This window comes from Taeniopygia guttata, chromosome 2 (genome assembly GCF_048771995.1).
Source record: "Taeniopygia guttata chromosome 2, bTaeGut7.mat, whole genome shotgun sequence".
NCBI lineage: Eukaryota > Metazoa > Chordata > Aves > Passeriformes > Estrildidae > Taeniopygia > Taeniopygia guttata.
Window position 1 is genome coordinate 51758343 of NC_133026.1, and position 14139 is coordinate 51772481.

Genomic DNA, 14139 nt, shown 5'->3' on the forward strand with positions numbered 1-14139 from the left:
AAGGGCCTTAGGGGAAATGGTAGTAAAGCTTCTAAGTATTCCTTTGAGATATCAGCTGAACCAGAATTTTTTTCCTTTTATTTTTTTTTTTTGGCTCACCACATAATGCAAAACACTTCTATAAATACTTCAAATAGCACTAAGCATGCTATTGAAATGCATATGTGTGTGTACAACCTGTGTAAAAAGTTATGCATCATCGATGTCCCTGTGAAGTCTTTAAAGCATGACTAATGGCACATCACCCTCTCTGCTGGAGTGAACTTCTCCAGGCTGCTCTTTGAAGATTTGCATACAAGATAAGCTCTGTAAACTAGTCCCACAGAAGCTCCTGGGGTAATACAGGAATGTATTACTGAAGTACTCCTGAAGTTGTTTGTGGGGTAACACAGGAATGTAACCGTAGCATGAGCAAAGCCATGATGAGTGTAAACTGGCTTTTGGGACCATTTCTCTTGTTGGCACACACTGGTAGGTCCTTCAGCCCTGCAGAGGTTACTACTCTGACTTGGTTTTTTTCTGGTCATCCTTACATCCTAAGGTGGCACTCTGGGGGCTCCCTTGAAGGCCCAAGCCAGAGAGTGCCCCAAGAAAACTCACCACAGCAGGGTTTGCTGCCACGCCACCAATAAGAGCATCAATCATTTGTGCATGATATAAAACTGAGTTCAACTCACTAGCTTATCATTTTTATCCAAAAGGTAAAACTATGTTTTAAACTGTATTTTTAATCTGTATTTTAATCTACAGAATTCTGTACATATTGCCTTGTTGTATTGCACTAAATTCTGATTTTACATTGCCTCTTAGATGACATCAAAAATACTGCATGGCATAATGTTTATCCCTCAATGAAGGCTCAGAGAAATAGACTTCTAAATAGCTGTCTGTGTTTTACAATGAGATTTTGAATAACCAGATCACTTTTGACCCAATTCTTCAATGCACACATACACTTAGACATTTAGACAGTCTCCTAGCAAGATTGCTATCTGACTCCCACTGTTTTCAAAATGCAGCTCTGATTAATTTACAGAAACTTTGCTTTACTCTTTTCTCATAAACCTTCTTAGCTGTTTTAGAAAAGTGGTCATAAAGTCTAGTTTCCCATTCAATACTGAGTAATGTCTTCATAGAAGATGTTTCTTCCTGCACTGAATTAATCTCTAGAAATCTATGACTTTCTCATATACTTTGTTGGCTGATATTGTTGTGACTGCTTTAGAATCAACTTTGCTGAAGACCATATTGCATAATTAATTTCAAATGCAAATTTTCAAAGGCTTTGCCACAATAGAGTACATACCATTCTTATATTGTATGAATACTCCAGTTCTTCAGTTTTTGGGTTTCTGCATTGACCACCATGACAGAGTGACAAAATAATGATAAGCTGTCATCACTGAAAAGCAAACAAGACCAGCAAGATTTGCTGTTTACTGGTCCAGCTGCAACTTTCACCAGTTTCAGCAGTTTGTCAGTTAAGGGAAATTATGCAAGCGAAAAACTAGATCTGTAAAGTTGCTAATGAGTAACTGGATGTATCAGAAACTTTTCCTTAAGCATGATTTGCTGACACAGTTGGAAACAAAGCAGAGTTATCCAAATGGGGTAAGATGTTCTTGGTTTTGTGGTGCACAAGTGGTTGCAAACACATACACTAAAGCACCAAATGGGCTACTACTAATGGGAATTTTCTCTTCAACTTTCTGAGGGAAGAAGAGTCCATCTGTTGATACAGGTGAATGCTTTTAAGCACACCTCCATACACGGATGTCAGTGTTTGTTATATTGACTTTCTGAAATGTTTTCATTTAAGCTTTTATCTCATCTCCACACAAGGCAACTTTCACATCTTTTACTTCTTTCAGGCACATAGCTAAAATTTGTTTCTGTCGTACAAAAGGTTTTCTCATCTTTCAGGGAAACTTTCAGCACCAGAAAGTTCAAGGAGGACTTGAGTTCACGCTGCATGGCGGAAGGGCATCTCCTTGCCTGTTATAAACCTACACCATTTCTTCCTTATGCCAAGCTCAGTTGGACTATAGAAGCTTCTGGACTACCAGGACAGCTACTACATCCACAGCAGATCTGCCTTGCCCTGCTTAGAGGTTTAGTCTGGAAATTAGCAGTGCTGATATATGCCAGTTGGGTGTCTTGGGATATTTGAGTTCCTGCTCCAAATTAACTCTTTTTAAAACTTTCAGCCCCTGAATGAGTTCATGAAAGTTTTGACCCACCATTTCAACATTGCAGTTACTTTTTCATGCAGTTTGGTAGTATACTGAAGTTTATGTATTTTTCCCTGTGCAACAAGAACCAAAGTACAGCAAAGTACTTCAGAGCCTTGTGTTCACTCTTTCTTTTAAGTGATGGAACATTTTGCTATCAGACATATGCTTGCACAAGACCTGTGTGTTTCCTGTTGCCTCATCAGCTTTCAGCATCTCACATTAGCTACATTATGATTTATTCCCTGTTTTGCCCCTTCTTCCAGCATTTGAAGTGTTGGTTGAACCCTTGCTGTCCTCTGAGCTGCCACCAATTTATTCATCAGCAGCCCACACCAAAAAACACATTGGACAAAGCCATGCATTTTAAAGACAGACCACTCTGGAAGCAAATGATTTCAAGAAAAAAAGTCAAATCAGTGCTAATTCTGAAAAAAAAATAAAGGTCAAATAGCAGGAGGTGAGGCTAGATAAGCTTCTTAAGAGCTTACTTCTTTAATCTATCGAGACACTTTATCTGGGTATTTACCAGTAGCTAGAAACCATACAGCATTTCCTTTTTGCTTTTTCTAAGCTCTCCATCTGTTTATATTTAAAACCAGAGATGGGAGGAAAGAGAAATATTCATAGATCTGGAATAGCAATGGAAATGGTATGAATTTCATTGGGATGAATTTCAAAAGTGGTGATACACAGCTACTTAGAATTTGTGTTTGATGAAAGTTAAGTCATCTTCTGATGACTGTTTCAAGTATGTGCCATAGATAGATGGATTCAGTTTAATGATTGAAATAAAATTGTGACATCACCAACATGTTGAGTCTAATCATCATGAAGAGAGGCCTGCTTGTTTATCTTCAGAACTAGCCCTAGGAGACCTCAGTACCACAGAAGCTTAAAATGTCAGACTGTACTTCATATGAAAAATTTCAGCCTCTTCAGCTGCCAAAATATAACTTTCCTTCGGCATCAAGACCAATAAATAATCAAAACCACACACCCATTTTGCCCACATCTAGAGTGGGAATGGAAGCATCAATCCACTCACTCCTTTTTCCCGTCCTGCAGCATCATTTGGCTCAATGATAACTCAATGGTGCAAGGAAACACTCCTGGTGAGAAGAGCACACCCCTCCTCCCCATCCCACCTCACTTGGATTGGCATGCTAAATCCGTACCACTCATACCAGCAACATGTCTGGTCCTCTTGTTCCACTTGACACCTCCCCTGCCCCATCATCTCTCACACAGCTTAATATAATGCTAAAAACCAACTTCTGCCTCCACTGTCATAGTTCTTAAGCAAGGTGAGCATAGTTCTTAAGCAGTGTCTCTGAGAACATCACCCAGTTTTTCATGTTCTCTCACTCTACTCTCACCACCTACTTGTATTAAAAGACCAAAGAACTCTTGGCCAAGATCAGGAGCTTTTCCTGATCAAAGTAGTAGCAGAGAGTTGCACTGTTGGTTTGCTTTTCCTTTTTTTTCTTTTTAATCCTTCACATCTTCATTCTACCTGTTGTTTAGGCCATCATCTTTTTCACTTTAAGGGGTCCTTTACCTTCTTCCTACCTTTCCTTCACATCCTCAGACCACCTTGAGTTGCTTGACTCTTCAGTTTCTCATGCCTTCTTGGTCTCTGACCTCAGTCCTGCTCTCTTTTGCATCATGATGAAGCCCTGACTAGAGCCATATGTGCTCTGGGAGGTCAGATGTGATAGACCCACAAGAATCAGACACCCTGCTGAGGAGGAAGGTCTCATAACCAAAGCCAGGACCTTCATCCTGTCAGTCACTGAATACTATACACTTATGTTGCCTTCTCCACTCAGAACTGCTTTGGTTGAAAAGCAATTGTTTTCTATGCTTTTTTCCATGTAAAGCTGATAGATAATCTTACTTAATGAAGCACTCTGCAGCCTGATGACTGCAATTTATTCTTCTTCCCAAGTGGTTTAATTCTGCATCGGTTATCCTTGATCTGTCAAAAACGAACAATAATTGGAATGGGAGCCACAGAGGCTGCTTTAGATCAAATGAAGCAAGAATTCCCCATGGTCTTCAGTCTACTACAGATTTTGTCTTTTCTGGCTATATTCTTTTTCTCAGTGCCTGACAAAATTGCTTATTTCTGTTGAAATTCCCAGCAAAAAACCTCAGTGGTTTGAAACAGGAATGTTGTTGTCAGAGGTAAAGAGAAGGATGAGTAAAATAATCTCATGCTCTTAACAGTGCTGAGAAAAAAAGCAGTTAGCAACAGAACATTTCAGTTAGCCACATTGCTTTCAGTGGCAACTGGGAAAAATTTTAGATGTCACAGGAGAAACTGATTCTGAGTGAGCAGATAATTCTGCTGTGCTAGTCAGATACCACTCACGGTATGTGCACCTCACATACTGCTCACTGCACCAGACTGGATGCAGCACTCATTGGGCTGTGAAGTCTGGCCAGATGCTGTCAGAACACGAAGGGCTGTTGGGAAATTTCCATCCTTTGCAAGGCAAAAAGATCTTCACAGCATTTCCTCAAGGTGGGTGCTGATTTGGAGATGGACCCTATGAACATCACTGTGCAAAATCTAAAATAGGCTTTCCATCATGCATTACTGCTGAGAGGTCTCTGAGCACAAGGTTCTCCCTCAAACCAAGTCAAGTGAGGCATCACTGCCCATTAGTGCTTTCTGATGGGCTGAATCCAGGGTAAGTGAGATGAACTGGACTATCAGAAAACTGGATTTGTTCAGATTTTGTTGTTTCACGAAAGTAAAGCCCTAATAATGTTCATGTTTGAAGATTGAGACGATACAAGTCCTGTATTTCATAGATGCCTAATATAGGAAATAGCAGGGTGGGTCAACATGCATAATCTGACAATCATCGAATGCTTTTCATTTGGATAATGCTGTGCGGAATTCAAGGTGCTTTATTGTCACAGAGACATTTCTCCCTGTGCACCTCTATGAAAAATCCTGAGAGAGAGAGAAATATCCCTGTGACACTTTATATACTTTTTTACTATGTTGCCAGATTGCACTTGGTCTTCAAATGTATAATTCAGAGAAGGAAAGAAGGATAAAAGGGAAATTTCCTCACCTTTTTAAACTATGCCTTGAAGAATCATAGACTCACAGAATGGTTTGCGTTGGAAGGCATCTTAAAGATCGTCTAGTTTCAAACCTCCTGCCATGGGCAGGGACAACTTTCTCTAGACCAGGTTCCTCAGAGCCCCATCCAGCCTGAGCTTGAATACTGCCAGGGATCACACATCCATCCCTGAAGAAGCAACTACACTGTGGGACCCTCACTGCTTTGTGATCCAGTAAGTACATCAGAGCTGGCATGAACTGATTTCGTTGTAAAGTCCTATTTCATATATTTGTAAGTCTCAAAAAAAAAAACATTTCCAGATCCTCTCTGCAAGACCTATAGCCCTCCTCAACCTTGATTCTTGTATGTGGGAGACTTAGTATCCCAGAATCTCACATCTTCTGTTCTGCCAAGTACCAAAGAAAATACTAATAGCCCCTAGTTGTCCTTGGCTCCAGATACTCCAATGACTCTGTTTGTGTTCTAACACTGACCTTCACCTTCTTTAAAGCAAGGACTTCGTAGTATTAATGCACAATGTTGGCCTATGTTGTGTGTCCAGCACGTTATCTTCATAGTAATGTCACCAAAAAGGTCATTTTCCTTCCATGTCACAAAGGATGCCTGTGAAATTGCATGGGTTTTGACCCAACACTATTATAGAGAATATAGAAGTGATACAGTTGCAATTTGGCAAGATGTGGATCCAAACTCAGACAATCTTCAGGTTAGAAAGATTAGCTTTAGCATCTTTAAGCTCACCTTGAAGTTAGAAAATAGTCAGAACTAAAGAAGACTGAAGTAGAAATTGTGCTGTGATCAGACAACTTTTATTATATTAATTTGAATGTTACACTGCCATTCAATTTGCTAGAAAACATTAGGCATCAGAAAACATCAAAGCAGCCACTTAAATACGGAGCATATGAAAAAGAAATTTTAAAATTGTCAAATGGAACATACCTGACAATTCTGTTAAAACGTAAATCTTGGGGTTTGCTTCTCTTGAGTTTAATTGAAGTCCTGGCTTGAAGACAGATGTCGTGAATGTGTATTCCGTAGTACCCTATATAGCCAGTAAGTCAATTCAGTCTCGGCTTGAACACAAAACCTTTTCCCAGATGATGTGTCTGTGATTCTTTTGCATCCTGAGGCACTTGGCAAGAATCCTGACAAACAAGGTTAAACTAAAAAGAGACTGAAAATACCCGAGGCAGTGGGCTTCTAAGCCTTGATCAGCTAGAAGACAGGGAAGTATTTATTTTTTAAGGGAGAGAAAAAAGAACAGAGGGGTCATTTAAGCAATGCAAATTCAACTCAGATGCCAAGAATAAAAAACCCCACAACACTGACAAACCAGGAGGCAGCAGGCAGAAAATATCATGTCACTAATGTTTTTAGTAGAGCCAAAATAGCACAGGAATGAATTTCCACTGCACACAAAGTAAAATCTAGATATGGTCTAGATTGTAACCAGCTTTAGCAATTAGTGAGCTCTTCACAGTCACCATCAATAGCTGTTTGATATTTTTAATAATGGTTCCTTCAAAGGCGATGTGATATCTTTGATGGGGGAAGAAACACAACTAAGGTCACTTTCTTCCACTAGAAGGCAGATCTATTGAAGAATAAATTTTCTAAATAAATGTACCATATTTTACCTAATACTGCAAATTCTGAAGTTGTCACAAGCATACACCTTTTTTTTTTTTTTTTTTTTAAACAATTTGTCTAATTAAAGGCCAGACCAGAGCTAAACAAGATGCTTTTCTTGTTACATCAACACCCTTCAGTTTCCCCTTGGATAAGATGGAAGCATCACATGGATCTCTGTGTGCCCATTTAACTCTTTCTTGATGTTGCTACCAGGTGTGGAGTTAATTGATATGGTCACAATTTTACACTATGTGTAAAATGAACATCTTAACTATCATAAAGTTAATGCATCTTTTATTTAGAAGAGGAGTCACATACATGCTTTTTAATTAAAGATACTTTGTTGGTATGCTGAAGCACTAATAAAATTCAAAATACCTACAGATAAGGATGGAGGCAATCAAATAGAATTTGTAATAAAGAAAAAAGCCAAGGTGTCTTTTTGAAACACACTACAATTCAAAGTTAAGTTCTATGCTAGCTGCAGAAATTGCTGTGTGATGCTCTTTGGTTTGCATTGCTTACAAAGACAGATACTCAGCAGTCTATTTTAAACATAGAAATCTGAATGCTAGAGATGAGTTGGTAAACTTAGAGGCAAAGAAAGAAGCAGTGAAAGAAATTCTTACTACATCAAAATACATTAAAACTGAGTCTTCCCAATTATTTTTCACAATACTTGTGCTGTCACTAAACTCAGGAAAGTAGCAATTTTAAAAGGTGCTTTTTTATTTTTCTGCTGATCTTATACAGGCATTTATTAAGAATCTTTTGAGCTGATTTCAAGATAAAAATACTGTTTCTTGAATCTTTGTAATTTGAGCTACAAAAAATGCTGTACATTTAGGAAAACCAAATTTTAACTTGCTTTGCCTTTCATTGAGAGAATTGCTTAATTAAATCCCAGATAAAAGATTATTCATGTTATAAGCAAGTTTTAATCACTGATGATTATTAAGCTGGTGTAGGGGGAAATCATGTTCCCATACCGTGTTGAGTTTTTCAGTATTTGCAAATTATCAGTGTTCTATTGTATGAAATCTTTCCTCCCTTCTTTGTAGCACTTCTGTTACAAAACATGCTCAATTTACTGTGAGATAAATAGAGATGTTTGCACTGTTTCACAGCACATTCTTAGAGTAGATGTTTATTCAGTAACTCCTGATATGAAGAAGACAAGCAGATCATGTTCTACAGAAAATACGCTACTGGGTGTTAGCCAAATCTCCACCTACCTTCAAGAAAATATACGTTTAACTGGCTGTAGCGCAGGCAACCCCATTGTCTGGAGATGTAATAATGAACATTGCAGATATAGAAAACAAAAATCACGTCATTGCATATTAAGTTTTCACTGTTGAGGCACTTGAAATTACAGACTAAAAGGCTTTATCTTAAATTTTAGTCTTACTCATTCATGGGGGAGGATTTGTTTGCAATACAGTAAGAAGAATATCCAAAGTTTAAAGTAAGCACTGTGCATAAATCCTCCCCTTTGTAGAGAAATAATATGTCCTATATATGTTAAACCTTTGTCTATTTTATTGTTGATGGTCAAAGAGTTCATCTGAGGCATCATTAGTGGAAGAGCTAACTATGTTCTTCAGCTAATTAAGATACCATGTCTTCTTTCTTGACAGGAGCAAAGTTTTGCTGTTATTTCCTCTAAGCAAAAAACCCTTCTGTTTAACTCCTCATAGGTACAAGATAAATTATTGCCTGGAATAACTCTTCAAAGTCTCAGGCTTTATAAGGCAAAGATGCTGACCTTATGGCTGCTTCTGTCTCTTTTCAAAAATCAAGTGGACACATTTAAGACTTACAGGTCACTGTGCCTTAGGGTCTAGCTCTATTTCATCCCCAAGCATACAACACATGGGATTCTTGAGTCCCTGTAAACCAGACTAGACACACATCAGATATTTCAGACATTCTGCTTGCTTCAGCTACATGCAGAAATATCAAGATTTTTTCCTTTTTTAGTAAGAAGAGGAGTCTGCTTAAGAACAAAGATTTAATAAGTCCTACCTGCTAAGGCCTGTTACCTCCCTCCAAAACTCTTCCTGCCCACTATCTGCTTCTCCCCCAAGAGCATGTCAATCTGTGTGTATTTCCTTGCCTCTGCTCAGAAGGCTAAGGAGGGCATTTGCAGTCACTGGTGTTTAAGGATAATGACTCCAGATTAATGGTCAGGAGATTTATGTGGAATAAAGCTAGAACTCATTCAAACTTAATTTCCTTTGCTTCACAAGCTTTCTCAGAAAACATACTTCCCTCAGAACAGCTTCTTCCTTCCCTCCTACTCTGTGCCTTTTCTAAACAGCATACCACAGCAGATGCCAGGCTTTCTGCTGAAGAGTGGAAACCTCATTGTAATGGATCTCTGGCTGCCAGGCATCAAGGTTAGGGTGCAGTGGGGAAAGTATGCTAGTCACTGAGGAGGAAAGGGAAAATTTTCTGCCCCAGACCATGGGGCAGCTTCATTCACATCCTATACCCACTTCTTTTGCTGAGGTAATCCACCTGCCTTCCCCACATGAAAGGAGGCATGTATCCCAGATTCAGCCCAAGGACTCATGTTAGATGCAGAGATCCCAAAATCCCTATCCTTAGAGGAGTGCTACCATAAAAGAGGGGTTCAAACACGTGCAAATATTGCAGTTGGGAAAAGTGTTTGGGGGAAGAAGGCCCAGGCACTACACTGTAAGGCTCCTGGCTGTCATGTCCCCAGGTAGGGTGAGAGGAGCCCTGTCCTTTTTGTAGCTCCATTGGCTCATCTCTGAGGATCAGTTCTGGCTGGGTGAGGCTGCAGAGCATGGGAGATGAGGTCCCAGGAGGAACACTGTGTTAGCAGAGACATTTGTCCTCTGCACTGCACTTAAGGCACCCTTAGGTTTTCCAGAAGAGGCTGTGTTGGTGACACCAGCCAAATCTTTGCATCAACAGTTTGCTATCAGTGAAGCCTCCTTCCTCCAAGGCTGTCAGAAGCATCCAGAGCCCCTGCATGGTGTACCTGGATCCAGCAGTTGAGGAAGAAGGGTGCTACATTTCGCAGTTCATAGATAACTCCTGAATTGCATTTAACATCTGGGGCCCTACCACTGGCATTCAAATCCCCAAAGCTGCTCTGATAAGTGCTTAAACTGCAGCAGCTAGCAAGCCATGCCCTTTGCTGCTGCTGCATTAAGAGACCTCATTAACCAGCACTGGTATAGTCTTAACATACAGACCCTTTATTTGGGAGAGATCTTATAAATGGAGCAACACTGAAGTGACAGCTTCTCAAGAGGCTTAGAGTCATAGCCCTCCAGTGACCGCCCTTCCAGACCATGATTGCAGAACACAAGGGTGTAAATGACAACTATGGTGAAACCTTTACAGTCTCTGCCCAGGTTACAGGCTCTTCAGGGAAGTGGTCAGAGCACCAAACTTGACACAGTTCAAGAAGTGTGTGCACAATGCCCTCAGGCACATGGTGTGATTTTTGATACTGCCCTGTGCAGAGACAGGAGTTGGACTTGATGATCCTTGTGGGTCCCTTCCAGGATAGTCTTTGCTTCTCTGACAAACACAAAGAAGATCTTTGACTTAAACGTATTTCTCACCTATTGCTTCTGATTTTTAAGGTCTTCAGGATTTCCTACACCTCTCCTTGACTTTCCATTTCTTGTATGCTTTGTTTTTCATATTAAGGTTGTACTCTGTATTATGTTCCATTTTCTTTTCCACAATAATCCTAAGAATGGACTTTCAAGGTAGGTATAATTAGCCTGATTTCTGCCAACAAGGCTACCAGCTCAACCAGCCTGCTGAAATTATTAGTATTTCATTATACACACCAGATTTAATTCTTTACAGGCCTCCCATATTTCCTTAATTACATCTCATTCTCCACATATCATTATTCCTTAACTGGCCCAAAATTAAAGACAGTTAAAAATTTTTTAAATCACATTCTTTTTTTATTTGTGGTTGTCTAACATCTATCTATCTATCTATCTATCTATCTATCTATCTATCTATCTATCTATCTATCTATATAAAAGCCTTAAAATAGCCTTGTATATTTGAAGCATGGAACTGAAAATTTTCTACAAAGATAATAAAGTCAAATCCTGCTGTGTTCCTGGTCTTAATTTAATAGAATAATGGCAATGCAAGCCTGGTAAGGACACCTGGGATCTAACAGACCTTTTTCCTCTCTGAAAGATTGGGCTATTATATCTAGACCATGTCTAAAAATTTGTCCAGCCTGATTTTAAAATCCTTCCATAAATACTCTCCTGTGTAGCATATTTAGGCATTGCACCACAGGTAAATTCTTAATACTGCACCATAAAATATCTGTGATGCAAATTCATTGAGCTCATCATGGTCTGTTTTGCAAGGGTCTCTTTGAAAACAAATTACCATCTTTAACAGGCCTTGAATACAGGATTATTATTACATCTTATTTCTAATCTTCTCTTTCCTATACCAAACAAAGCAATTTCCTTCAATCTTTTCTCAAAAGTCACGACTTTGGCTCTTGTTTTCTGGCCATGATTTCTCTACCTCCTATCTTTTTCATTTCTCTCTTCTGGACTCCTCCCAGTTTGGCAACACTTGAGAAAGCATAGTGTCCAAAACTGTTCCACGCCAATTTCAGCATCCCAGGGTCAAGCAGGAAAGGATAATTACCTTGCATATGTTACCCACAACACTTCTGTCAGTGCCTCACAGCATGGATTTGCCTAGTTTTGTAACAGTATCATATTATGGCAGAATCATTTGTCATGGCACCATTAGACATCTCCAATAAAAGCAACCATGCACCTTTGTTCCCTATTTTATAATTTGTATTGTAATTTCCCTTTCCCGAGGTTAAGTGTTTATATTCAAATACTGAATTTTCCCTTGTTGATTTTGGGCCTTTTGTGCTGTTTCTCAATATGGCTCTGAATTTTGATCCTGTGTCCCAAAGAGCTTATAATCCCTCCTGGCTTCATGTTGTTTGGACATTTGTGTTTTTCATGATTCATGTTGTTGATGAAAATGCTGCGATGATTTCTACAGATCCCTTCATGTAAAGCCTTCCCAGTTTAAACTCAAAGCATGAGAGTGTGTGCTCACTGTACTGGGACTCTGCATTGGTATAAGTTTCTTGTCTTTCCTTTAGGTCATGTTAGACAGACCACACCAAAAGCCTCAGCAAAGTCAAGACATGTCTACGGCTTCTCCCTTATCTACAAGAAGAGTTTTTCTATCAGAGAAGGAACCCATTACTTAGACATGATTTATTCTTGACAAATCTACTCTGACTGTTTTTATTAGCTTATTGTTCTCTATGCACAGATCACATGTATCCTTCAGGATAAGACAGATAGGCTTGCTCTCTCCCTGAATCTTGCTTTTTGTCTTTTGAATGGGTTTTGTGGATTTTCTTCTAGTTCCTAGAGAACCTTCTCTTCTTTTGTTACCAATAGGTGTTACTGGTTCAGATATTTCTTCAGTTTCTTAGATATTCCAAGGTCAGTTTTATCAGGCCACTCTAATAAATGTAACACATTAAATATTTTCTAACCTCTTCTTTCCCTACTCTGTGCTCTTGTAAACAAATGCTTTAGGCATTTGCTAACAATCTATATCATGCCTGAAGCAAAGATGTCATTAAATATCTTGGCTTTCTCATCATGGCCTATTATTTGTATTCCTTGCCTATTAAGGAATGGGCCAGAATTTTACTTTGCCTTTTTCTGCTCTTTTAGTGTTTATACAGTCTTTTCACATTAATTTGTTATCACCCTCAATAGTAGCAAGTCATTGTGTAGTTTATTCATTCTGGCTCAACCATGCGCTTTGGGTCTATTTTTTTTCTTCCCAGCTTTAGCCAGATGTCTTTGTTCCTAATTTGTAAATAAGTCCCTTTTAAACATTCAAGACTTTAAAGAGCTTCTGTTCCAGCTATTCCTTCTTATGCTGGTTACTTTCTCCTTTGCAGCACAAAAATTTGCTGTTGTGTCATAAACACAGCTTCTTTCAGTAATTGCTATCTCTCCTGCACTTCTTTGTCCTTAAATTATCCCTTGAAAAGAACCCTCTCACAAATTTTACCATCATCTGCTTTACTGAAGCCCATTATCTCTATTTTGCTTCTCTCATGTGGTCCTTTTCTTAAAATGGTCCACTATGATCTATAGCTTTGCAATCATTTCCTCCCCCTTCATCCCTGGAATCCATAATTTTACAGAGGTTGGCCCATTGTGTTAAGGAGCCCCTGGGCCAGAAAGATGCTGTAGTTTATGGTCGAAAGAAAATAGATGTGAAAATCATGACCTGCTTGAGCCTGGATGCAACTGTTGCACTACGACATGAAATAACTCACGCATTCACTCAAGATGTAAAAGAAGGAAAAGAGGAAGTTTTATTTCTGACTTCACAATATATAGAATTCTAAAAGTGACAGTGGATTGGAGGGTGAAATTTCCATCTCTCCAACTACACTGATCAAACCAACAGTCTATTAATTCTCTTCTTCTACAAAGAAGAATGTAAAACAATCATTATTTACATGAACAGTGCATGAGAACTCCAGTAGAAATATGAAAACATCAGAATGTATAGAAAACTTTTTGAAGAACTTTAAAACTTTTAAAAGAACAGGGTAACATGCAACAATATTTGTACTACTTGATAAGGGACAACATTACACCAGAATAGTGCAAAGGTTATTTGTTTAATTCTGATGTGATATAACAACTGAGTTGCAACACATATATGGAGAAGTAATGTTAATTTATTTAACTACTTAAGGAAGTCTGAGCCAGTCAGTGCAGTTACCTCAGCAGAATTTAGATTTTCTATGGTGTTAGCAGTCACCTCTCTCATTGTTCAAGCACACAAACTTCTGTATTCTGCAACTTATTATTATTATCTTCATAACTGCAGACGGATACTCAGCCTTATGGTGAACTGCACGCAGTGTGACAGTGATGGAGGGACTAAACAACAATCAAGTCATTCCTCTAGTCTGTGACCCAAAATGCTCTTCAAATCTAGAATATCTGAGGAAAAAAGGGGAGAACATCTAAATACAGCACTATTAGTAGCCTCTTCTATGTCAGACTGATAGATTTTAAATGGCTTCCAGGAGGGCACTACTTTCATATTTCAGCTGTCTTCTCATT